This window comes from Dromaius novaehollandiae, chromosome 13 (genome assembly GCF_036370855.1).
Source record: "Dromaius novaehollandiae isolate bDroNov1 chromosome 13, bDroNov1.hap1, whole genome shotgun sequence".
Taxonomy (NCBI): Eukaryota; Metazoa; Chordata; class Aves; order Casuariiformes; family Dromaiidae; genus Dromaius; species Dromaius novaehollandiae.
The window spans coordinates 12,546,201-12,571,516 of record NC_088110.1 but is presented as its reverse complement, the minus strand read 5'-3'; the positions used below and the strand labels follow the sequence as shown (position 1 = coordinate 12,571,516).

Below are 25,316 nucleotides of genomic sequence, written 5' to 3'. Positions count from 1 at the left end.
TCTAGGTATGATAACTTTGTTACCAATTTTAAATTTTAGTTAAAATATTACTGTCATGAGGCAAGAATTTTTTTTTTCATGTGTTCTGGGTATGAGAACCCAATTAAAAAATTATGACTATTCTAAGGAATTAAAAGGAAAAACAAAACTAAGGCTCAGAATCTAAATATTGACTGATGGCTTGTTATTCATGTAAAAGAAATGCATGCATATCTGAGACTTTAAGCCTATATAATAATGTCATTTGAACAATGACAAACCGGTGAATGAATGTTTAATGTTTCCTCAGAAGTGTCTGTGATTTAAAAAATATGGGCTGATCCAATTTCTAAAACTTACTGAAGTCTCATTTTTTAGAAATTAGGAGTCCCATAACTAACAGTTTCGGCCAATTAGTCAACAAATGACACTGTAAGGCAAGGAGTATCTGGGTCTCCTCCTTAACTGTGAAAGCAGTAGCAAAATTCCCACCAACTGCAGTCCACACCAGTGGCTTGTTTGTCCTTGGCTGCTCTTTAGGCAATAAAGTTTTTGGTCAGGTACCTGTATTTTTGTATAACTGTAAACTTATCATACTTTTGGGTATTACAAGTAATTTTCCTAGTTTCTTAATTCCTCTCTGGCTAGGGGATGAGAAAATGAGCTGTAAGCGACAGATGTTATTCAGATCGCTTAATGCACTAACAGAAAGGTCTAAGAGGTTAAAGTAAAGAGGATATCACAAGACATGACATAGAATAGGATATGCAAATATGAAAACACCCTTTTACATTAATCTTTTCGTTCTAACAAGGGATCTTAATATGTTAAAATTTTTCACACCTAATTTTGATATAAGATGCTTGGTTAACAGTAAACATGCTCAGCCCCAGAATCTAGGGACTATTTACACTCTGGTAATTTCAAGAAACAAATATTAGCTTATAAATGCTGTGGTGGCAAAATGTGCTAGCATACATGTTAAGTTTCTAATCAAACATTGCAAAAATTCATTAATCAGTATTTCATAGTTCATTACAGTCTGACTAATTTTGAAATCCTTCATGTAAATTGATTAAATGTCTTCAGTATTCAGATAAATGGGCTTTTGTTTTAAGCAACCTTTACTGTGAAGTCCATATTTCTCCAGGATTGAGTCCTGGTAACATTTGACTGTCATGTCTGACATACTAGCCAGTTGCCATTTCACCTCTTCTTCTTCCCCTTCTCTATATTCCAAACATATCATTGACCAATTGTGAGAAAAATATTCTTAAATCTTCTTTAGACGTAACAGGTCATAGTTAGAAAGTGCTCCATCATTTACTGTCATCAGTTAGCAAAGCTTTTTTTTTTTTTTTTTTTTTTTTTAACACAACTCTTGCCCTTGTTTAAAGTGTTTAAAAGAACTGTTTTGTTATATAGATCTTATTTTACACCATAGAATACACATGAAAAATATTCTGGGGGCGAAACTATGACACTTGAATACATGTCGCCTTACTGTGGAAGTGTTTGGGCAGGGCCAGGCTGCCCCTCCCGCGGGCCAGGAGCCGCTGCCGGGTGCCGGCTCCCGTGCGCCCCAGGGCACTGCTGCCCCTGTGCTGCGGCAGCGCTGCCCTCAGCGGCCTGCGGGAATGGGGGGAGACTCTAAGTTTGTTGGGCTTTCTATCAGGACTCCGGCTGTGGCTCAGGTCTCACGGTCTTCTTTGAGACTGTGATGGGAGATTAATGGACCTACAGTGCATAGTGCTTTTTATTAGAGAGAGACCTTATTGTTTCTCTTCTAAACATACAGCAGTTATTCTGTATGGCTAACACAGAAAACAGTCTCCTGTAGTCTGATGCAAACTCAATTCCTGTGAAAGCATCATGCTAGCTGGAAAGGTAATGGCCACATTCTTGTTTAGTTTATTTTGCTGGTCAATTAAAAATTTCTACTGTGAAGTTTTAACTGGCTTTTAAAAAGTGTTCATTGGAGTTTAACGTTTCAAGACTCATAAAAAGTGAATGTAAGGGGCTTAGGATGGCCACGTTATGTTAAATTCTCAGTTTAAGTTAAAATCTGGCTTTGCAAAAGTTTATCATTGATGTTCTGCTAACTATGGTGGAGTCTCGTGCATATCCAGAAAAAGGATTTGTTTGGTGTTTCTCCTTGAGTATTTTTTTTTATCTTAATATACTCTTCATATACATTTATTTCGAGGTGCTGAGGTGGTGTAGGTTAATTCCAGTTGCCTGTACTGAGAGATCTCCAGTCCACTTCTTGCAAAAGCTTCACAGGTGGCAGTCGAGAGCCTCCCATCTTCCTTGGATAGCACCATGTTTTGGTCTGCGTGCTCTGCCCTGAATGCTTTAATTTTTCTGATGCTCTTGAATGGAGGTTTTGGTCTGCATTGTTTTCCTGCTCCCAGTTTGGTAAAGGGACTAGATGATCTGCATATTATATAAATGGTTTTAGTTAATTTTCCCTGGCAGTACTGCACAGTGCCTTTTTTCACCCCTTAAAAAATTGCTGCTGGAGTTGAGGATTCTTGTTACCTATATACTTCTTATTACTTCCATGCGCCCCAAGCATGATCTTTCTGCATGTTGTATCTTCAGTGGATGAAGAAATTGCTTTACTGTTACTTCTCTGCTCAGCACTGAGGTGCACGTTTCTAAGTCACGAGGTACAATTACAGCAGCGTGGCCTTCAGTAAAACCAGGGCTGCCTCTGTCCCAACACCTTTTTTTTTGCTTTTAATAAGCAGATCAGTAGTGGTTGTCACGACAGAATCTGTGAGAATAAGAGGCGAAACCAACCTTAGCCACAGTTGGTTGCTCTGCTCATGAAGGATAGAGGCGTGTTGTTTTCATCTGATATTTAGAAAGGACTTAAGGAGCTGGAGAATGGTCTAAAAGGGACTGAGTGAAATAACCTAATTTCTGATCCCAGGGGATCAGAGGAAGTAGGGAGCAGGGAAGTCCATGAAAACTGGACCCTAAGAAAAATCTAGTAGACAGTGACATTGGGTTTATTGTTACTGTTGTTGTTGCTTTTACTTTTTGTTGTTTAGGAGTTAATTTGCAAGCCGCAACATGTGTTTATGAAGCATGATACCACAAGATGTATTTTGGAAATGATGGCCACGGTCAAAGCGACTACCAGAGAGCTGGGCCAGTTGTTGTTTTCAAATGTTTAGGTATGTTTGTTCTTACTGCTTTTTCTTAGAACCTGTACTGGATCACATATCATGTATAAGAAGGACATATTTTAATTTTTCTCCTTTTTCTTTGCCATGTCATCGGGGTTAATAATTTCAGTGACCTTTTAACCAAAGATTTGAATTTTTTCAAGCAAAGTTATCACATCTTTTGTTTTAGTTGGAGCATTTCTCTCATCCACACTTTGTTTGGATCTTTGGCCTTCGCAGTCCTTTCAAAGCCCAGCTGAATGCCTGGGTGTTTGACTGTGCAATGCCAGCAAACTGAGGAAGGGCTTTCAGGAGTGTGCTTCTTTTCTGGTTTATCTTGAATTCTTTCCTTGTTTTAAGGCTTCCTACAGTTTTTGTTTGTTTATTGAAAAAAAATTCAGTTTTGAGATACAGCATTAAACATTTTTAGGATTTTAAAGCAATGACTATTTAGTATGACTCTAACTCAATACTGTAAGTTACTAATTTCCAGTGGGAAACCTATCAAGTGGCCTTCAGCACTTCAGAAGCAGAGCCTTTTTGAGTTCAGATGCTATCATCTGTTATTTGTATGAGGAGTTCTTGTTCATGTGAATAGTCTTAGTTATTTCTTGGGACTTAAGGATCATAGAATAAAGCTCAGCAGATCTAATAGATATAAGTCCACTTTCTGATGAAGGAATTTAGTATCTGCATTCCTGCTGATGACTATTAGAAGTATGTATGTTTGATTCAATTGAAAGCAGTTTTTGAGGAGTTCAATTTTTTTTCCCCCAGCTTTTCTGAAGATAGGTATGATAACAACAGTATGTGCTCCAAATTTGCTTCCTCTAGCAATTTCATCATAGATGCTTTCAGTAAAGAAATTATACTAAGTATACAAAAAGTACACCTTTCAGTTACCCAAGAGAGAGAAACATGTGAAAGAAGAAAAATATTAGTAATGTGTACTTTTCACTAGCTTTTATGAACACAAAGTTTTGAAACAATTTATCCCTTACTTCAGTAAAATTTGTGTCTTTCATAAATCATATTTACATATTTTTTATGGAAAAATAGCTCCCCTTACTGCCTCTGTAATAAAAGAGTCTTTGGAAATCTGCTCCCTAATAAATTAAAAGTAGCTGGCCACATCTTTCTTAAAAGGCAAAAAGGAGAATTAAGTGCCTTTCTCCCATTAACTTTTGCTGATGCTTGAGAGTATCTGCTGTAGATTTCTCATAGGCACCTCCAAAAACAATAATTGAGAGTTTTCTTTGAAACTTGCCATCTTACACTCTGCTTTTTGTTTCAGAAATAATCATTGTTTGGTAATGTTTGATTTTTTAAGAAATAACATTCACAAATTGAGGATGCCTTACCTTTAGGAATTCTAGCATTTATAACATTGTAAATGTTTTTAAAAGATGGTTTCTGATATACCTTATTATCTAATACTAATAAAGTCCTCAGTGATACATGTACAAATTCATTTCGACAGAAAGATGGGTGCACCTCAGGGTGGCATTTATGTTAGTGGCTCTTGTAGTTGGAGGTGGCCTGTGTAGGAGTGGAGGTGTATAATCTTGTGTTCCCTGAACTAGGTACCTTTGGACAAAGTATCTCTAAAGTATCTTGGTGCCTATCTTTCCTCTCCTCTTTTCACAGATTTTAAGCTAAATGCAGATTATCATCTATGTGAATTTATTTTAGTGGGCGTTTGTGTAGTGTTTGCCTAATGGAGCACTGATCTTGAGACTTGGAAGCAGGTAATGGCAAGATGGGTTCTCTGTGCTGAGAAGCATTAAAGATACAAATAACAGCATGGGAGCTAAGAATGACTTCAAATTATGTTTTCTCCTTGTTTCCTTCTAAAGAATTTTCCTATTTAACATTTTTGGTGTTTTAGTGCACTGTACAACATTGTTGTGTGGTATTTATACGCAGTGGAAGAAGACAAAATGAGACGACATAATGCTTAAGAGAAAGCTGTCTTTGACCACTGATGTGGTGGTGTTGGTCTCAGGAGCAGCCCTGAGCTAAATAAGGTTGAATCCATTATAAGCAGGTTAAACTTGTGGTTTAAAACAAAAACAAAAAAACAATCCCCCAAAACAAACAAAAAAGCCCCCCCTCCCACTGGCTAAAAAGCTTCTTTTTCAGCCATAAGGAGGATAAAGCTTTCCAAGCTTTCTCTCCTTTCATCCAGAGGAGGGTGAATTGCACTATTTTCAGAAGGGACATGAAAAATATGGGGGGCCAGGGGGGAGAAATACCTTTATCTAAAAATCAGTGATTTTATTTTCTTTGACTGTAAATAAGCTTCAGTTTTAGAATAAGAGATTGTTTATATTATTGCTTACTGGTGCAGTCTCAAATTCTCCTAAGCCATATGTTTCATGGGCTGACCTCTGCTCTCGGGACAGAATGGAGAAGGCAGCCGTAGGGAAAGGGAAGGGACAGGAGTTGAGAATGGTGATGTTTGAAAGTGATCCAGCATGTACTAGATTCCTGATTTCCTACCTGTCTTGTAGTGAATCCAGGCAGAGCTGCCTAAAAGAAAAGGGGGAACAATTTCAGACAAAGCTATTATAGAAGGCAGTACCCTGATTTCTCCCAGATATTCTAAATTGGGAAGGCCGTCACATTTAGAAATGGTCAGTAGAGTTCATTTGTTTTGGCTTTGGGATATAAAGCAGAAAAGAGAAGAATCATGAATATTTTTCCTCTCCTCAGCTGGTGAATTTTCTGCCCCCACAGCCTTAGCCTCTCACTCTTCTGGTGTGTAGCTCTCCTACAGCAAAAGGATGGATCCACATGAGGATGGAAAAATGCGAGGGTGGGAGTGATCGGTGTTCTGCACCACACACGACTCCACAAACTCGAAGCGTTTTTTGGTATTTTTATCATAGTTCTCCTTCCATCACCCGAGCACTTTACTCTTGGTGATGACAACAGCTGCTGGAAACATGGCTATAACAGAAATAAGATTGCTGTAGTTCTGAAGGCATTGAAGAAATACAGAGCCATCACAGTCTACCAAAATCTATAGATCTAGAGAACAAAATCCTCCAAACACTGCTTATTTGAACTGTGGCTGTGCAGCCAAATCAGCAATCAGAAGGTGGAAGCCTTAAAAAAGGGTAATCTGGTGGAAAAAAAAGTTCTTCCGGGAACCTTGATTGAAAATTATAAAGTAAAATCATAAAGCTGGAGATCAGATCTCTGTAATTAAAATTCCCCTATTTGTGCTGTGTTTTCCTCCTTCCATCGTGTTTTAAACCTGTTAAACAGGAAAGTAGTGAAAAAACACATTCTGTCCGATGTGCAGTACTCAATAGTTTGATTTGAGTTCATTTGTTTTGGAAATTCAGGCAAACTCTGTAAATAGAAAGATTGTTGCCAAATAAAACCAAAATAAACTTTGTGCTTTACTTGTGATTTGAGTACTTTTTGCTATTAACACTGGCAAATTTGAACTAGATCTGCTGAGGGGAATTATGTATCTAACAAAGCATTTTATCAAAAAAGTAAGAAGTGTCTTTATTTTGAAATCGTTTCTGAAAAATAAAAAAGCTCGTGCTTTCTGCAGCTATTCTCCATATATTAATAAGAATTATTTTAGAAGTTTTTTCTAGAATTTGACTCTAAGCAGCTAACATTAAATTAGGGGTAGCTATGTAAATCCAACTCGAGCTACCATTATCAACCATTAATCTTAAAATAGATGAATCCATAGATGTTGGAATCATACACTGATAATTTAATATAAATGTATTAGACTTGCTAATAATATTCTGCCAAGGACAGTTTTAAGCATCTGAAGAAAACATGGACTAAATAATAGTACTAACATAATTTTAGACAGTATCTTAGTTTGGGGAAATATGTTTTATGTTACAGAATTGAAAAAGATAAAAATATTTTTAAATGTTCTCCTTATGCTTCTATTGTATTTTTACTTTATTGCTGGTGATTTCTACTTTTGACTAGCTAATGGGAATGTATTTTTTCTCTGTATTGCTATTACCTCTTCCTGCTACTTTCCAGGTCACTAATTTTTCTGCTTAGAGTTCATTCTGCTTAGACCGATATGCTGTCTTTTTTAATGAGGTTATTTCTGGGTTATTAGCCTTCCTGTTATATGATACCTTATGTGAAAGATCTAATTGATGTAAATCAAACATAGCTTGCAGAAGAAAATCAAAATGATCTTTTAGACATTTTGTAGGTTCATGTGCATCTCAGAAATTTTGTATTTAAAGCTACTTTTTAGACAAGAGGGTTATATGTGGCTAATAACACAAATAAATCTTTTTTTTATTCATACATTAACAGGTTCAAAGAAGTGGAAATTGAAGAAATGCATTGGCATTTTGGTTTGCTGAATAAGCTTTAGATGGAAATTAGACTGAAAAGTATTTAGTGGGAGGGGTTTAATTGTACAGTTCAATAACCTTAGCAACATTTTTTTATTAAAGCATTCTTACATAAGCCGTTAAGCTTTAGGTTAATTTTTACTGTTATTTTCTGGTTATATTTAATAACAGAGATTGGAAATACAACTAAGACTATGCTGTACCTTGTTAACACTTTTAAATGAATTACATATATTCTGCCTTTTTAGAAATATTTTTGTTGCAAATTTTGCAGCCAAAAGGATTGTGTTATTATGTTACACGTATTAAAAGCATGTTGTTTTCCAGTCGTTTTGCTTGTGGCAATCAGTAGTGTCAAAGGGAATTGTGTGACTTTTATATATACATTATAATTATATAGGAAAGTAAAATATGATTTATTCTTTTTCACATTGGCTTTTCTCTCTTTTGCTGGCTGATACCTTTTACCTCAGCTGAAATGTCTTGGTTTAAAGCTACATGAATGACCTTTATGTATACCGATTTATATTCTTGCATACAATCTGTGCATGTTTTACATAATATACACACTAAAGCAATGTTGTTTCTTGAGCAAATATCTGGTACAATATGCCCCAATTTACCTAGCTTTGAATGTTTAGGTATGTGTTTTGTCTGAATTTCAGGTTTGTCCTGCCAGCTGCACAGTGATAGTGTATTCGCTGTGTACCTCAGATTTGGAGTATATAGGTATCTCAGCCTCTGCTGCCAAACCTTCTTAGTTCTGTTTCAGCACACACATAAAATTGTTTTTCCTTCAGAAAACTGGGACAAAGACCCATTTTGATCTGCTTTACAGATCTATAGCAAAAGACAGTGTCTAATTGGAAAATGTTTTCAAGCTAGTAGGATACATTTAATTTTGCTCTTGCACTGAGCTAGTAAACTTTCCATTATTATTTTTGAATCACTAGAAGCTTTCTGATTTCCCAAGAACTTGAGATAATTTCTTTGTCTGGAGATACAAATATCATGAAATACTGGAGTGTTTGCTGATCAAAATGCTGAGCTCCTGAGTTATGCTTACAGTCAAGGAGGTATTTTGTGGGAACCTGAACAGGCCTAGACTGAGCTGTGTGTTCTGGCAAGTAATTCAAAAACACTTGTCTATAAACAGTATGTTTCCAGACAAAACTTCCTGCTGAATTTTTAATAAACATTAGATTATCTGAGAAATTACAGTGAATAAAAACATACATCACAGAAAATATCATCAGTCTAAGCAACAATTTAATATTTTTTCTCATTGTCAGTGAATACAGAAGTCACAACAGTTCAGGTAAATACGTTTCCCTGTTGGAAGGTCAGTTAACCATTGTTTATAAGTGATCGGAAGATGATGATAATGGCACTTAATTTCTAAGAAGCTAAAATATTGTGGTTGTCAATGTTAGACGTACATTTCGGCAAGTAAAGATAGATGTGTCAGGTTCTAATGTGGTAACTTCTAGTACACCATTTGGACATTGCAAATTTAAATTAAGGACATTAGTTCCACTGACATGGTTTTTCCAAAAGTCATTGCATGGATCATGAGATTACAAAGTAGTGACATTATAATTGTTTATGATTTAATTTGAACTAAGGACCTCAAAGAATACAACAAAAACCATAGACAAGCAGAGAGAAAAGAGCACTGAAAACTGAGGTTAAGAATAAGCAGGAAATTACAACTTGCTTCCTTTTGGAACTTGTAAATTGAGCAAATAAGGCTGACTCACTGGTTCAAACAAAATGGAAGCAGTATCTGGAATTCCTCCATAATATGAAGTGGATCCAGAGGAATTACAGTGGCTAATACCTGCTTGGGAAAACTTTTTGCAAATATATGAAATACCGAAAATCACTTGAGAGAACTGTTGGACAGTGGCATTATCTGGCATTGGGAAGGGAGATGTATTTCTGTTTACAAAGCTACAGAAGATTTCCTCCATTGTGTGAAGGTAAATGTACTTCTGGGTGTTCTGGTGTTGTTTTTTTCTACAGCTGTCTGCTGCTAGATGGTGCAATAGTGCTGTGGCTTCCAGAAGGTCCTCTGCAGAGTGCCTTCATATCCAGTACCTATGTTGGCTTTGTCAGGTGCAGCAGCAGCAATAAAATATCCTTCTAGCAGATTCCCCTTCTTCAGCAGTTGCAGAGATGTAATACAGTGATACAACATCTTCAAAAACTCCAGGCAGTCACTGTGATCTTGTTCCCTAGATCCTCTCTTTTCCTGGAAATTCAAAGTCTTGTGTCCTTGTTGGAGCAGCTGTTTTCATCTTATGGATGAACCTGAGCCTGAAATTGTTCTGCAGGTTACAGTGTAAGTAGAAAGTCTCTAATCCTGAATTGTGTCTTCAAATTTTAGCTAAGCCTAGCCCACAAGAATTCCTGGCGTGGACTCCATCAGGACCTAGGAAGGGTCACAGAGTGCTCTGATGTATGCTGCCTGCAGTATGAGCCGAGGAGCTTTTTGAAAGTCTGGGAGAATTTGACCAGAGACACCTTTAACAGTACCATCTCCAAAACCTCTCATGCACAAGTAAGTAGAAATGCAAGTTGTAAGTCTTGCAAAGAGCTTGGTCCCTTAGTGCTGACACAGGAAGGTGATGGCCTGGGGGGAGGGCGTTCCTTTAAGATCCGGCAGCATGCTGCTGTTGAAACTGCTTATGTTTCATATTCCTAACTAGGCAGAAGTTGCCACTGAGGGAAGCAGACCTCTATTATAAGGCTTAACTGATAAATTACTGAACAGTAATTTAGGACTGAACTGGAGCCCAGCATCAGTTTTGGGCAGTGGATATCGATACAACTGTGGGACCTCAAAGGAACATGGTGAAGTCATTGCAGGATGCCTGCTGGCTCCAACACAGAGCAATGGCATTCCCCCTGCTGTGTAACATGGAGCTTGAGAGTTTGTTTTCCAAAAATTTGAGTGTGCCAAGTGTGACCTTTGCAACACAACTGAGGGGAGTAAATCCTTTTCTTCAGCGTTAGGCCTTGTGTTTTACTGCAGCAGTTCAATTCTATTTAGCTGTAGGTTGCTTAGCCAGAGTAAGTAACTGAAACATATTGTTGTCTGAAAATGATTCAAAAATAGCTTATTTGTCAAGTTCTGTTAATTTTAAAGTTTATCTCATGATGTATTATTTTAACAGTATTATATTGATGATAGAGGTTGTGGTAAAATGCTGTTAGAAAATAGGAAGGTTGTGTCTATGTGATGAGTGCAGTATTTTTCATTCTTGTATATGGTTTGTATTGTCTGCACACACGTATATGCAGTCACAGTATTGCTGAATCGCATTAAGGTCCATATACTGCTCAGTGACTGAAGATGACCACTGTACGGCTTCCAGAGCAGGCTTCCATCACAGATTCCTTTCCTAAGACAGCTGGGTCCCAGCTGCTTCCCAAGCTGGCTTATTGGCCTGGCTGTAAATGTATCCTAATCCATTCACAAAACAGCATGTGTTGATGGTTAGCTGTACTTGGAAAAAAGTGAAGAGGTAAACATTAGTAGCTTGTTCAGCAAAAGTTTAACTGAAAACAAATTATGGTTTTTTTAAATGCTTCTGTTTTGTATTCATTTTACTTACTAGTGATATGAAATTAATAGTTTACATTCAGCTGATATTGGAGTTTGGATAATATTGAACATTTGGGTCAAATGGTATATATTTATTGTGACGTGGAAAAAAAAGATGGTGTGGCTTTTTATTCTTACCCTTCCACACTTTTCTGGTTTGCACTGAAACAGTAATGAACAAAGCAAGCATACGATTGTTTTTTTTTTCTTATTTAGTAATTCCTGTTTGACCTCCTTTAGATTTTATCATCTTTAGTATTTAAGAGCAAGCTTATTCATAACTAATAACTGCCTTTGCATGACCTTTTTGCATACTTAGAAATAATGGCCACTAACCATCACAACTCGTTCTGGTGTAGAGTGGAGCTGCACGGCTAGAGTGGCCCAGCTTGCTGCTGTTGCTGCCTTGCCCTTGCAGCTCATAGCAGCCAGTGGTAGGAGAAAAACAGTATCCCTCTTGTAGAGATGCTGTAAAGATATGCTAGATTTGGCCATCTGCCATATGTGAAAGACAGCATCCAGTCAAAGCATACCTCTTCCACTCTGTATATTTCCTTTGTTCTCCTGTGCTTGCAGGAGACTGCTGGTGTTTTGGGTTTTGAAGTAATGCATAGAAGATATTGTGCTGGCATAGGTTTTGCAATACGCAGTGTTGGTGAGTGCCAAATACCTTATGCAGTGTGTATCGCCAGGACTAGGAACTTAGGCAGTTTGTTATAGCAGAAGGGTCTAATCATGTATCCTCATTGGAGTAAACCTTTTTGTGAAGAGAGCGAAGATGTTTGTAGCTCCTTACACTGCTGTGGCATTGAGAGATGCGTGCTTTCTGTTACTTTCTGTACATTGTGTATTTTAAGCAGCTGGATCTGCAAAGTTGGTAATGAACAATTTTTGGTTTTATTTTCAAACAAAAAAAGGCTATTCCCTTACAATGTGCAAATGTTTCAGGACTCTGGGTTTAAACAGAGGGTTTGTGAAGAACAGACCCTTAAAATCTGAATCTTGAAGAAAGAAATAGGATGCGATAATTCAGGAAATATATCTTTCAGTGCATCTGCTGCTGCTAGGAACACTTGTGTCTTTGGGTTATTTAAGTTGCAAATAAACTTCTGACCACTTGGCCAGAATGCTCTGCTTCTGTCCCTCTCATGGAAACATTTACCTTCAGATTAGGGGTTGTTTATGAGTTCTGTAAAATGTTAGTGTAATTGTCTCCGGTCTTTGGAGTACCGTGGTGAATCTTAGGAATTTTTTGTTTGGGCACAGAAGAAGGGAATTTGCTTACCAAATTTATGGAAGAGCTTTAACATTTGCTATTTCAGGTGTATGTAATGGCTGGCACTTACTTCTAGGTCTATATCATAATCTAATAAACCTTTAATCCAGAAGAGTCTTTAAACCACTCTTTCTGAGTAATTTAAACTGTTGTATCTGCCTGCCTGTAAAAGATGGATAGTATTACTGTTCACCTGGGGACTATCCTCATTAATAAATTTGGATGAGATTCTATCCACTCTTTTCATCCATGCCTGATATTGAATTCTGCAGGTGCAAAGGAAAAATGGGGGAGGGGAAGGAAAAAGAACAACTAACTTTCTAGTTGAGAAATTTTCCCTTTTGTTTTTACTGTTCAGACATCATTTAGCATGATTGTTCCTTTTTACTCATACAGCACGAAAAATCACTAGTATGTACAAACATTGATTGTATTTGTAGTTTTTCAACAGGCTCTGTTAACATTATACAGGAATATTCTTTCTTACTATGCTGATAGTAATTAAATGCGATAGAGATCATCCTGAACTGGCCATGGTTCAGAACTGGAACTGCTTAGGGTTTGAGGGAGTTTGGATGCAGACCTAGGGCTCATGCTTACTTTGAACTTGTGTTCAAATATCTATAACAGATACAGCCCTAAGGCCACTTCCTCTTTTTTTTTTGTGATGTGCTGTTGAATTTTACAAGATGATGCATGGATAAAATTATGAAGATTGCATAACGTGTCTCATGTAAAACTCTGGGAAATTTTCAGCTTTTGTTAAACACGACCATCCTTTGCTTTCTTGGCCATCAGATGTGCAGAAAAGTTATCGTGGCATGATTCAAACATGGTAGGCTATTAACCAAAACCCTATAGTTATAAATAGTTAGAGTGTGCATCTTTTTGTTCAGTTTTGTTTTATGGGTATGTGAAACTCTGAGAATACTATTTCAATGCTTCTAGAACTTGTGTGACAGCAAAAAGATGGAAAAGCCTCTTCTGTCTGTTATTAATTATAATAATAAAAATCTGAGAAGCTTCATCTGTTGCTTGTCTATTTGAAGCAGAATTCAGTAACGTGGGGCAGCACTGAAGATCAGATACCTTTATTTTGTTCAGTCTGCTACTTAGCAGAAACATCAATGCTAAGATTATTTCATTTTCTAGTCTATGAAATTTTTTCATTTGTAGTTACAATGCATTTAATTTCAGCAGAACATATCATTCTCCAGTCAGATAGCACCTCTGTGCTACAGTATGTGTTTTGGAGCTCCTTTTTACTGTGACTTGTATACGTGCAGTTTTGTGAGCACAGAGATAATGGGCCTTTTCTCGTGAGTCTTATACTTTCTGTGCTCTGTCCTGGCACTAACCCCATGAAACCCCTCCTGGGCAAGGGGCACACTGTGGTGTGAGTGATGGGAGTGACTGGCAGGCTAGTTGGCTGACTTACGCTTGCAGGCAAGGTGGGTTTCCTAGTTGGACTTGTCCCTGCTTTCTGCCTGGGGAGGGCACTAAGCAAAGGCATTGTCCTTTTCTGACATGCTGAATTTCATAAAACCTGTGAGAACTTAAATCAGATGAGAAGGACTTTCACCTTTTTTCAGATTTGGTTGAAAATGGCCAAACGTTAACTGTGTCAGTGAGGTCTCAGAGACAGACAAGAGTGCGGTTGCAGAAGCCTTGTTTTCTTAAGGGGCAAGGTCTCTGCTGTAGTGACTTTGGGAACTAGTGGACAGTTTCTAACACTTTTTTTAGAAAGAATTTCCACTGTACTCATTTTTCGTCTCATAAAAGAGTGATCACAACCCCCATCTTCCCTATCTCTCCCTCAAAAAAGTTCTGCAATAGAAGGAAGAGCTGCAATATCTGATGAGCAAATTCAGTGATTTAGAACTAAACCATCAATCTGAGGTTCATCTACAGATGATAAAAGCTCAAAATATCTATGACTGTCATATGAAAGCAGACATACTCTTGGGGGTTTATAAGTTTAACAATGTGAATATTTTCATTTTTTCTCATAATTTTCTACTGCTTTCTATTAAAGATATTGAATGGACTGCATCATGCTACATGTACTATGATTCTTTGACCACCCACCATTGGAGTATTATGGATCAATTTAGCAAGAGTGCTCGCAGGAGAAATTTTTATTCCTCTTGCTCATGCTTCTTCATATCGCAGAATATGAATTCTTATGTAGCTAGTTCAATGCGTAGATGACCAATTTACATCGTAATTCCTAAAACAGTGTGTTTGGAATATATGCTAGCTACTGTTCAACAATGCTGAGCATTCCCAAATTCCTTTTCTTTACTAATGTGCATTCTGTCAGGAGACATTATTCTTCTTGGTTAACATGTCTTTCTAAGAGAATTAATTTGTATTTGGAATTTTCAAAAAGATTTTATTTAAAAATTGGATTTATATCAAAAGGTTTCCTGGGATCGTGGATTTTCTTTCTGTTTTATATTGTGTGTACACTTTTTGAGAGTGCTGCAGTAAATTCACAGTCATGTAACATGGTCTGCAACTCTCAGAGATATCCTGGGAAAGTCAATTCCACCTACTGCTTTTTCCAGATTAGATTGGTTTACAAATTGCTCTGGAATGTGAATTTCCTTCTCTGTTGTGATCTTTTGTTAAAAGCCATCTTTACATCATGATAAAACTTTTTTTTTAAAGAACAAAATACTTAATTTCATTAATCTGTTTAGCAATACCAATATAATGAGCCATAATATTGATTTTTTTTTTTTTTTTTTACTTAGGATTTAAAATCTCTATTTCTTTCCACAGAATTAAATGCTTCAAACTGATAGTCAACCTCTTTACAGTCCCCTCTTTAATTTAGTTGTTATAATTAGGCATTAACTGGTGTTGGTGGTATAGCCAGTTACAAGCCATTCTGTTCTGCTTGTCTTGATTATCACAGTTTAGATGTAAAGTAAATTAGAATGAAAGACTATACAGTCCAATTACAGATAAAAGCAGCAAACTCCACTGCTGTAATTAGATGCCAGTACTATTTTTCTTAGATTTTCTATCTCTGAGGGCATTTCTTGCAGCTACTTTGCTGAAGCTAATGTTTAAAGATTTTATAAAAGCTGTGTGTCTTTGTGGCATCATCTTTGCTCCTTAAAGTTCAAGTGGCCTGTTCTGACACGCAGGATCTGTGTCTCTGTATTCCTTGTCTGTGGTATGTCTTCCATTCAGGATGATGGAATGTGTTATCCATATTATAAGTATATAGACATTAATCGGCATGAGTGTGAGATATTTAAGATCTGTCTGTTCAAGCCTTTTCATCTCTGCTGGGGAGGAGACACCTGCTTTTCGGCTGCGATGCAAAACACTACTATCCATTTCTTCTCTCTCATTGCAAATACAATGAGCATGCTGAGTGTTCTGCTAGGTCTCCCACCTGTAAGACTTCTTCACCGGAGGACAGTCTCCTTCACCAAATATGCTATGCACCCGAGTCTCTTGTGTAACTCAGTGACTGTCACATGTTTTAGATAGCACCTCCCAGAATTATTCATTAAAAAGAGTCCCTGCTTCAAAGGGCAAATGGGATCCAGCAAAACAAAGACGCTCAGCAGGCAATTGACTTGCTCAAGGTCATGTAAAAAGTTTCCTGGCTCCCAGTCTGGTGTCCTACAAACCAACTTTTGTTATCTGTCAGAAATCTATTATAAACTGGCACACAGGCATTCATAAAATAGCAAACACAATGTAGGCTTGGACCTGGATTCCTCAAGGCAAACATATTTTAGTTTGGCTTTGATACCTTTTTTGAAATAGAATCAAGTCCTTTATGAGTGACAAAAGAGCTCTAGCTCCTAATTCACTGAAACGTATACGGCCCTGAAGAATCATTGCAGCCTCAGCAACGTGGTCACTACACACATGATATTTTTGATACTTTTACCAGTAAAGGCAATGCAGACAATTGTGCTAGGACTGTTGTAAATGCAATGAATACTGTATGCTAACAAAGAATACAAATTCTGCTATATTCATCTTTAGGTCATTGAGGTGCAAAGGAAATACCTTTCAAGTAATTTAGGCAAAGTCTGGTGTTTGTTATAGCTGGTCAAAACATTTGATAGAATAATTGAAAAATATTGAAAAATGCAAATGTATCAGTTTGTTTTGTGGGGAAAGCCTCGGTTTCAATTAAAGCTTTGATGGAATGCTGTGTTAAAATGATTGGCTTCAACCATTGGAGAACATTTTGTTTTGATAAACTTATTTTAAGTCATTCCAGCTCATATTTAATACTTGTATTAGTGAATGTTAGTATTATATTTGGTAATGCTATGTTTAGTGTTTATCATATATTCAATATATTTTTATGCTGCAAAATTTGAAATTATTTGAATCAGAACAAGATTAATGAAGCAGTAACATTTTCATGGTCATAAATTTTTTTTCAGGAATAATATTTTATTGGAAAATGAAAGAATTGGGTTTTTTAATTAAATTGGAATTTAAAAAATTGAAATTCCAGGTTTTGAGCAGTTTTCTAGCCCTTTACTAACAAGTGATATGTAAGTGGTATGTATTATATTTCATGGAACATCCAATGTGTTATCCCGTGAAGCCTTAAAAAAAAAAATTCATACGTGAAAAAACCTGCAAATTAATACAATTTCATATAATAAGGAATATTCCAGTAAGGAATTTCAAACAGTGTAAATGAAAAGTATATTGCTTATTATGTGAGAAATTTGCCTGACCAGCATGCAGTCCAACTGCTTGGGTTTTAGGTCAGTTAAATCTATGTTTTTAGAGGTGAACTAAACCTCTAGAATAGAGTTTGTGAATAAGGCTGTATTACTATTGACTAAAATAGCAACTACAAGTCTTTCACACCACTCAAATGGCATACTAGAAACATCAAAGGCACCTATATAAGAGCCACTACAATGGACTTTACATTGTCTGAAGAACTTCTATCACTATAGAAACATGAAATCTAAAGAAACGTTATGGGAGAATCATAATGTCAGAGACCATTATTAGGGTGATGTTATAGTTGGTGTTAAAGGAGATTTAAAAAATGTATAATTGATATTTCTCTCTGCCTGCTGTGTTTGAATACCATTTTAATGTACCAGTAAAGTGGAAAAGACTCAAGTTGTTTGATTCTCTAGGGTTGGGTTAATTGGTAATTTAAACCAAAATGATAATCAAAAAAACATTTAGTAAGTTTCATTTTTCAAAACAATGTTAAAACTTCCTCTTTCACAGCAAATGTACAGTAAATTATATATGTTGATTTAAGAAGATTCGGTTTTACTTGATTAATTTGCTAAAGACCATTTAAGGTGTAAGCAAAGCATATATTTTCTTGTGAAGCCAAATTGGTCTGACCCCTTGCTAATTTTACCTACAATTAGTTTGGTGTAATTATCACAGCATACAATTTAGTCTGCTTCCACAAAAAATTATTGTTCATGGGGCCATAAAACTCTCTAAAAATTGCTTAATGAACAACTCAGCCATGAGTATGTCTTAGAAGATGAGAGTTGCTATTAAATATGTAGAACATGAAGATACAATATGTGTACATTGTACATAACAAACTTGGTACAAAACAAACCCTCCAGGATATTCTACAGCATGGAAAAATAATATGAGGTTATTTAATGAAAGACTATATCAAAACATATCAGACTGAATTCAGATTACATGTGCAAGCTAAATACTAGCATCTCCTGATTTCTGAGTGCTTGAATTTTCCACCTTAGCATTATCTTAACATCAGCTTGGATTTTCTTTTGTTTTTGTTTGTTTGTTTTTAATGCATGATTTATATTTAAAGTTTTGTTGTACTTTCCTGTTTCAGAGCTGAAGATGAGATCTTAAAACTGTTAGACTTTAACCACTCAAAGTAAAAAATTGTCCATGAGGACCATTTGCCCTGGGTTGAATTACATGCCAAAATTTAAGATAAAATTGTTTGGTATCCGTGCTGCCCAAAGCTGGTAGATATATCAACAAACCACAAAACATGATCTCTTTTTTCAAGTAAAGAAACTTGCTGAAGCCTTTCCTGAACCTGGACGATCCAGGAGTCCAGAAATGAGGACTGTAGCAAGAATACTCAGATGTCTGTAGAGTACCTTTAACAAGTGTTGTTCCGCCTCTTATTTTTACTATGTAAATCCACAGAATTAGCTTTTGATTTTTTTCTAATACATATGCTTTGCTCATAAGGGATAAGAACTAATGAGATTTCCTCCCCCATTAGTCTTTCTGAAGATTGAGGCAGGTTTTCCTTCACTTCCTCTGTAGACAGCTGTAGAGATAAGAGCACCCAATCCCACTGGGCCTTTTCTCAGGGAAAAAAGAAAAAAGAGGTAGAAAAACTATCTGCAGTTTTACAGTTATGCCAAGAGGGAGACATTTTCTCCTTGAGCTCTTAAATCTGTCAGAAACAAACCCTTTCCCTGATAGCTCAGAGGTTACGTAGACAGTGATAAAGAAAACACATGGTGTATTTAACTCTTAACTTTTAACACAAATGTAGTTGTATTTTGTCCTCTGTTTGTAGAAACCGATGCTGTTCAAGGGGATCTTCTCTCCAGAATGGCAGAGTTTTTGGTGAATAGATCTGTAGATAGATCAGGATTGATTCTCTATAGGTAGTATGATGGTATTGAAAAAAATACTCACCAAAGAGTTTGAAAAGGGATCTTCAGTGGGATATATATAATGCCTAAAGCCAACATGTGGCTTTAGGAAAGTACAGTTAACATGTGTTTTGTATTATATCGCCAGAATTGGGGGGAATGGATCATTGCCTTTTCATTTAGCAATAGCAACTTATATCACCTAAATCTTAATCTATGGGTTTTCTATAGCATCTATCACCGTATTATCAGCATGCTGATGTGTGATCTCCTCTTCAGCAACCTTTTTTCTTAAACTTTTTAATGGGTTGAAATCTTAGCATTATTTCCTACTGCCAAAGTGTATTAAGAAACCTGTTTCCATTGCCAATTTGTATTAGGCAAGATATACTGTGGCTCCAAAATATTGCTCCTATTCCAATTTTGTCAACGGTGTACAGCAGCATCTTTGGGTGGGATATTCAAGATGCTCTCAATATTAACTAAAGTGGTGTCAGTCATAGAAGTCCATTTGTCTTCAGTGTGCAAAAAAGTAAATAACCCATACTTTAGAAAATCCTGACCTCATTCATTGCACTACTCTGTGGCTTCACAAGATCTCATCCCCCTGGTTGCCATACAGCCTCCAGGAAGCATCATCTTGTACATGACACAAGACCTCTTTCCCTAGTAAACTAGTGGAGTACCTTTTGGCAACCTTCCAGCTAACAGTCTGCTCCAGATGGCATTGCTTGCAACTTGTAAGAAGTGCGGGAGCAGGCAGTGATTGCCTTATTCTGTCTGTCAAATAAACAATGCATATTTCGGTAGGTTGAGATGTGGTAAAAATAAATCAAGATTCAGGAGTAGTAAAGCTAGGTATTAAATCTAGAATTGTTAGACCTTGGAGCTGGTCACCTATTATCAAGTTTAATAGGGAAATTCCAAATAATGTATTGTGGCAAGCAAATGGTAGGCTCAGTTTTTAGCCTGGCTTCCACACGAGGAGAATGGCCATGCCGTAAAAGAAATGGTGCCTTTTGGCAGAAAAGCTGGCAGGCTGAACCCTACTGGTTAAGTAGTCCCACAGCTCTGGTCTTGGCAGTTCAGATACTGGAAGTTTAAATGTGTCGTGTCGTGATGTTACAACGGTGTACAGTGTGGTGATACAGGATGTAGTCGTGTGGGAAAGCGAAACCTTCCATGTGCTTTAGCAACAGTGCATTTACTGTCGTTATCAAAGTGGTCAACAGTAAAAGTGCAGCAGTCTAGTTAATGATGAGGATTTCTCCTGCGTGTTCTTTCCTTATGTGCTGTGGGTAAAGATCAGTCTACAATTCATGAAAGTTAAGCCCAGGGAAGTCTCGCTATGAGTCTTCTGGGTAGAAAACAATGGTATAATTAAGACTGCCCATTTCTTGGGAAGAGTCATAATGCATATAAATGTGTTGATTTTACCATCTTTAATTCTTTCTGTTTTCCTTCTCTGTGTGCATGTACATCATTTTATTGGTCTGTCAGAAACCCTTGAAATAGCAGTAATTAATCTTTAGTGATACAGAGTATTCTATTAGCTGTGAATAAAAACTTTTACTTTCACTCATGTTTTTTTCTTTTTACCGCTATGGAATAGGCAGTATTGTTTTCAATTAGTTACAATGAGGAGAGAAATACAGAGAGAAACTGCAGACATGGGAAAGTTGCTATAAGCAGTTCAGATCAAATCCTTAATTGGTATAAACTGGCCTCGCTCCATGTTTTGTGTGCAGTTATAACTATCCTGCTGAAGACTGTTTTTTTTGCCTTCTCAGCCAGGAATTCAAGATTTTTTTTCTCTACAGATGTTTTTTCTCTTTGTACTAGATTACAGCCTGTAAGACTTGCAGCTTTACCCTAGGTAGAAAGCTCAAGAACATCCATTTTTTTAGTAGTCCTGAAAAGAATCTTTCTGGAGATATAGGAAAGAAGGATTATACAATACTTCCAGACCACATAAACAACTGCCTCACTAAGCAAAGCATTAAGTTAATAGCCATCGTGCCTTATATTGTAAGATCATACATTCAAATGTTTTCCCATAGAAGTTAGTGGCAACGCTCCCATAGAAATTATATTGGAATCGAGAGTTTAGAATGGAGCCTGGCTCTGAACGTTTTCTTTCTCTCATTCCACACATTACTTTCACCTACAAAAATGACAGTCATGACCATTTATATTGGAAACTCTACACTTAGGTCTCCTGGAATTTACATGGTCCAAATATTTAAACAAGTGTTTTTAATATTTTACAGTCTTTTAAGTATCAGAAGTAGTTCAGCTTCTTACTGCAATTTGGAATGTGAGTTTACTTAATTTTATTGAGCAAATTGGCTCAATCATGTGGGTGGAGAAGGATAGTTTAAAATTTGTAAATACTGCTAAAGTTTATGTAGTAATTTAGTAAATTTTTACTATTTAGTTCTACTATACTTCTTTTCAACAGCAAAAAGAATTGTTATAATAGATTTATAAAAGCCTGTGTGTATGTGTGAATGTGTGTATATATATATATAAAAGATTTTTATGCATATACATGTGCATGTTTCATTTATGTGCACTTGTGTACACAGTAAATGGTATGATAGTAATCTTTAAAGCAGTAAATAATGGAAACAGGAACAGGGTAAAAACAAAATGAAAAAAATAATTAAAACAATAACTATTCCATTCATTCTGAGCATATCACACAAAATTGCATTAGGAAAAACAATAAAAAATGTGCTTTTAATCTGACAGAAAAAAACCCAATAAAATAAAAACAAGATCCATTAATGAAAATAATGGATCTTATCCAAACTAGTTAAATACTTTGCTTATATATATATATATATATATATATATATATATATATATATATTTAGTTGATGATGCAGTAGTTTTAGTTACCTACTGGGTTGCTTCAGTGCAATTAGTATCAGTGTTATCATTTTAAGAACCAGAATGAGTCGTTATATACATAAATACTTTGTTAAGGATTACAGGATGGCAGTCGTTCAAGAAGAGGAAAAACATTTCTTTGAGTGGCATATTAAAAAGAAGTGGCTCAGGCATTTTGGAATGTGTTAAGTCCTGAGGAAATGTATAAGCGGGTCGATAATGTGATAGTGCTACTTCAAGGTAGTTCGGTTTAAGAAACAATTTTCATTTTAGTCGCAAAATTTCCTATGTAGTTTGCAAATCTGGATTCTTTTCAATTGTACAGATGAAAATTCTTTATTTCAGAAATAAGGAATTGGGCATTTATGAAACATATTTTCTGTCTTCAGTTTTTCTCATTTTGGTCATTGTTAAATGTTTTCCTGTGTTTGATCTTTTGCATCTTGAAAAATTGATATGATTAGAAGTTAAATTTAAATTGTGTGGATAAATGATTAACTTATTAGAAATCACAAATTAATTTATCACATGCCCCCCTAATTTTTCACATGGTGATTACGAATGTGGGCTATATGAAAAATTGGAGATGCATAAGATAAATTACAAAGCCATGTGATAAATGTACTTATCATGCACTTTTTGGCAGCCTTACCTCCTCTCTGCTCGCTCATCCATTTCTCCTGGGACTTATTCTAATGTTCTCAACCTATGAGCAGAGTCAATCAATCACTGAATTTTTAAAATCTAACTCTCCTAGAACTGTTCTGTCCCCTTTTTGCTAGATGTAGAATTACCTTGTCCAGTTTCAGTCCTGCCAGTTTTCTGTGCAGAGGTGATACGGTTATCGCATGGTTGATAGCTTTGTGATGCTGGAAAATGGTGATTCCTGACATGGCAAGAAGATGCAGGATTTGCACACGTCTTCTGCAAGATGATAAACACATTGAATGGGACATCTCTGTGCATGTTTACTTCAGAGCCAGCTCTGTGTGTAGTGAAGCCTATCTTTCTTTTAGCCATCAGTGAATCACAATTAAAAATATATTTTACATGCCCATAATGTTTTGCAAAGGTTCATTACTGAGCTACATTCTCACATGTTTCTACTGGAATATTCAAAGGCACTTTTTCTAAAGCCAAATTTCAACTTTTGTTAACAGCAGATATGCAAGATACATTGCAAGTTATTTGATGTAATGGATTAAAGTGTATTTTTAATCTTTGCTTGTATGCAAACTAGGTAAAGACTTTGTATGTATATATTCCAAAATAACTCCCTCAACTGCAGGATCAACTCTTTCTAGAAAGGGGGAAAAGTAAGGGGAAAATCTCAGTAAAAGTAAATGCAACCAAGCAACTATATGTTATTTTTAAATACCTCTGATATTCTGGGTGCATAATAGTTAAAGTATATTTAGCATATCATGTAAACTGCATTATTAAAGTGCAGTAACTTATTTTTTTCTATGGAGAAAGAAATGCTAAAGTTCCTGTATCAGAGTTTAAGTTTGTCATTTCATTTACATAATCTTTTTTCTGTACAGGGAGAAATGATTCTTTCATTTCTTTGCATTCTTTAGCTAGTGAAAACAGATGAGAAAAATGCTTATTTTGGCACTTCCCCAAAGGGAAATGTAGATTTTGATGTTGGTGAGGATGACTTCAGCAAATAGTGCACATAAAAAGCTAGCATTTCATGCAAGTTCATAAGAAGAAACTACAGAATAGGAAAATAACTTTTATGAAGAAAGTCTGTGTCTTACTTGGTGAATAGGTCCCTGTGCTACCATAATAATGCCCAGTTCTACAACTACAAACACTTATTTGTTCAAAGTGAATATTAACATTGTAATTTACTATCTAATTACAATTTTATAGTAATAACTGAAAATGTGGTGTTAAAAAGCCTTGCATTCACTGTCTCGCACTGTCTGAGTGTTTTTTAGCAGGGTAGTTTGTGATTTTTGTCAAAATAGAAGAACCACAGTGATTTCTTGAAAAGCATTGACTTGGATTATAAAAATTGTTTCATACTCAAACCTTTCTTTAATAAATTTTTTTTTAGAAAGCTACTATTAGTGATCCTGATACTACTTGCCTTGTAGCTGATGCATAAACTTCCATTAGTTTTAATGGAGGCAGGATTAAGCCCAGTGAAGAATCAGTTTGTTCAACAGGCCTTATTCATATAAAAGGCCTATACATTTTGTTTCTTGAGAAATATATTTCAGTAACTTGCAAGGTTCTAAAAGAATGGGTTAAACCTGTAAAAGGCTGCTGTTTTTATCAGCTAATTTGAAAGACTTTTCACTTAAAGCTACTGAATTAAAAGCAAAAGGAAAAATGAACGCAATATTAATGTTTAGAAATAAGGCTTTATTGAAATATTTTCTTTGTAGTGAAAACTGCTAAAAGATATGATATTTAAAAGAGAAGATTATTCTGAAAGAAGTGTAAAAATAAGTTTTCGTAGTGGTATTACTGATGTATTTGATTTTCTTGTTTTTGAATTAATTACCTTGATTCTAAATTGTGTTAACAAGAAGATTTTCAGATGAGTTAAACTCTATTGGCTTCCATTCATTTGGAGTTGATATAAATTACTGTTGCATTAAATTATGTTCATAACAGTTATTAACAATATAAGCATTTATCATTATGGTACAATAGCAATGCAGACTGAGAAATAACTGATGAATATCAGAATGTAAAAATCTTAGGACACTTCTGATAGCATTATGTGGTAACTATCAATAAATATATCTGTCTTTTAATAGCCATCTTAAACAGATTATACCAACGTGTTCATTGTATAAAGATGTATTAGGCCTTTACATTTCTTTGCATATATGGGCATGCCTGTATATTAAACATTTAATGTTATGGGTTTGCTAGGACATTTTTCTCTGGTAGGCAGAAGAAATCACAGTTTTGAAGCTTATGACTTAATGTCTTTAGTCATGAAGATAAAAGTGATACCAGAACTCAAGTCATTTATTATTTAATATTCAATACAAAGTATTGTGAGTTCCACTAATTATATCGGATGTGGAGAAAGAGTTCAGTAACTGCAGGAGTTAGAGTCCGAAGTTTTAGGCCTTTTCCACTTTACTGTGGATAAATACAATTTCAAAAATCAATCTATCATGTGCTGTTTATAGAACATATTCAGCATTGATTCATATTATCAATACAATTCAAATAGAAAATTCCTTGAAACAGCAGAGTGTATGTTATCTATATGGTTTTTACCCTTAGAAATCTTCTCCCCTGGTCTTGCTCCTGAGGGAAAAGATGAGGAGTGGTGTGACCATTGTTTCTGATCTTCGCGTTGTCATTTATGCCATCAGATGATGAAAAGATCCAGAGTTCAGATGGGAAAAAGAAAGCAGT

At 35.8% G+C, this 25,316-nt stretch overlaps 1 long non-coding RNA gene across 1 annotated transcript in view; it reads left to right on the top strand.

The window, feature by feature from the left end:
- LOC135329732 (uncharacterized) overlaps positions 1-25,316 on the top strand; it is a 109,171-nt gene that overhangs the window by 58,003 nt on the left and 25,852 nt on the right. The window contains exon 4 of the long non-coding RNA XR_010391339.1: positions 9,903-10,076. This is a non-coding gene — a long non-coding RNA (uncharacterized LOC135329732). The remainder of the gene's footprint in view (positions 1-9,902; positions 10,077-25,316) is intronic.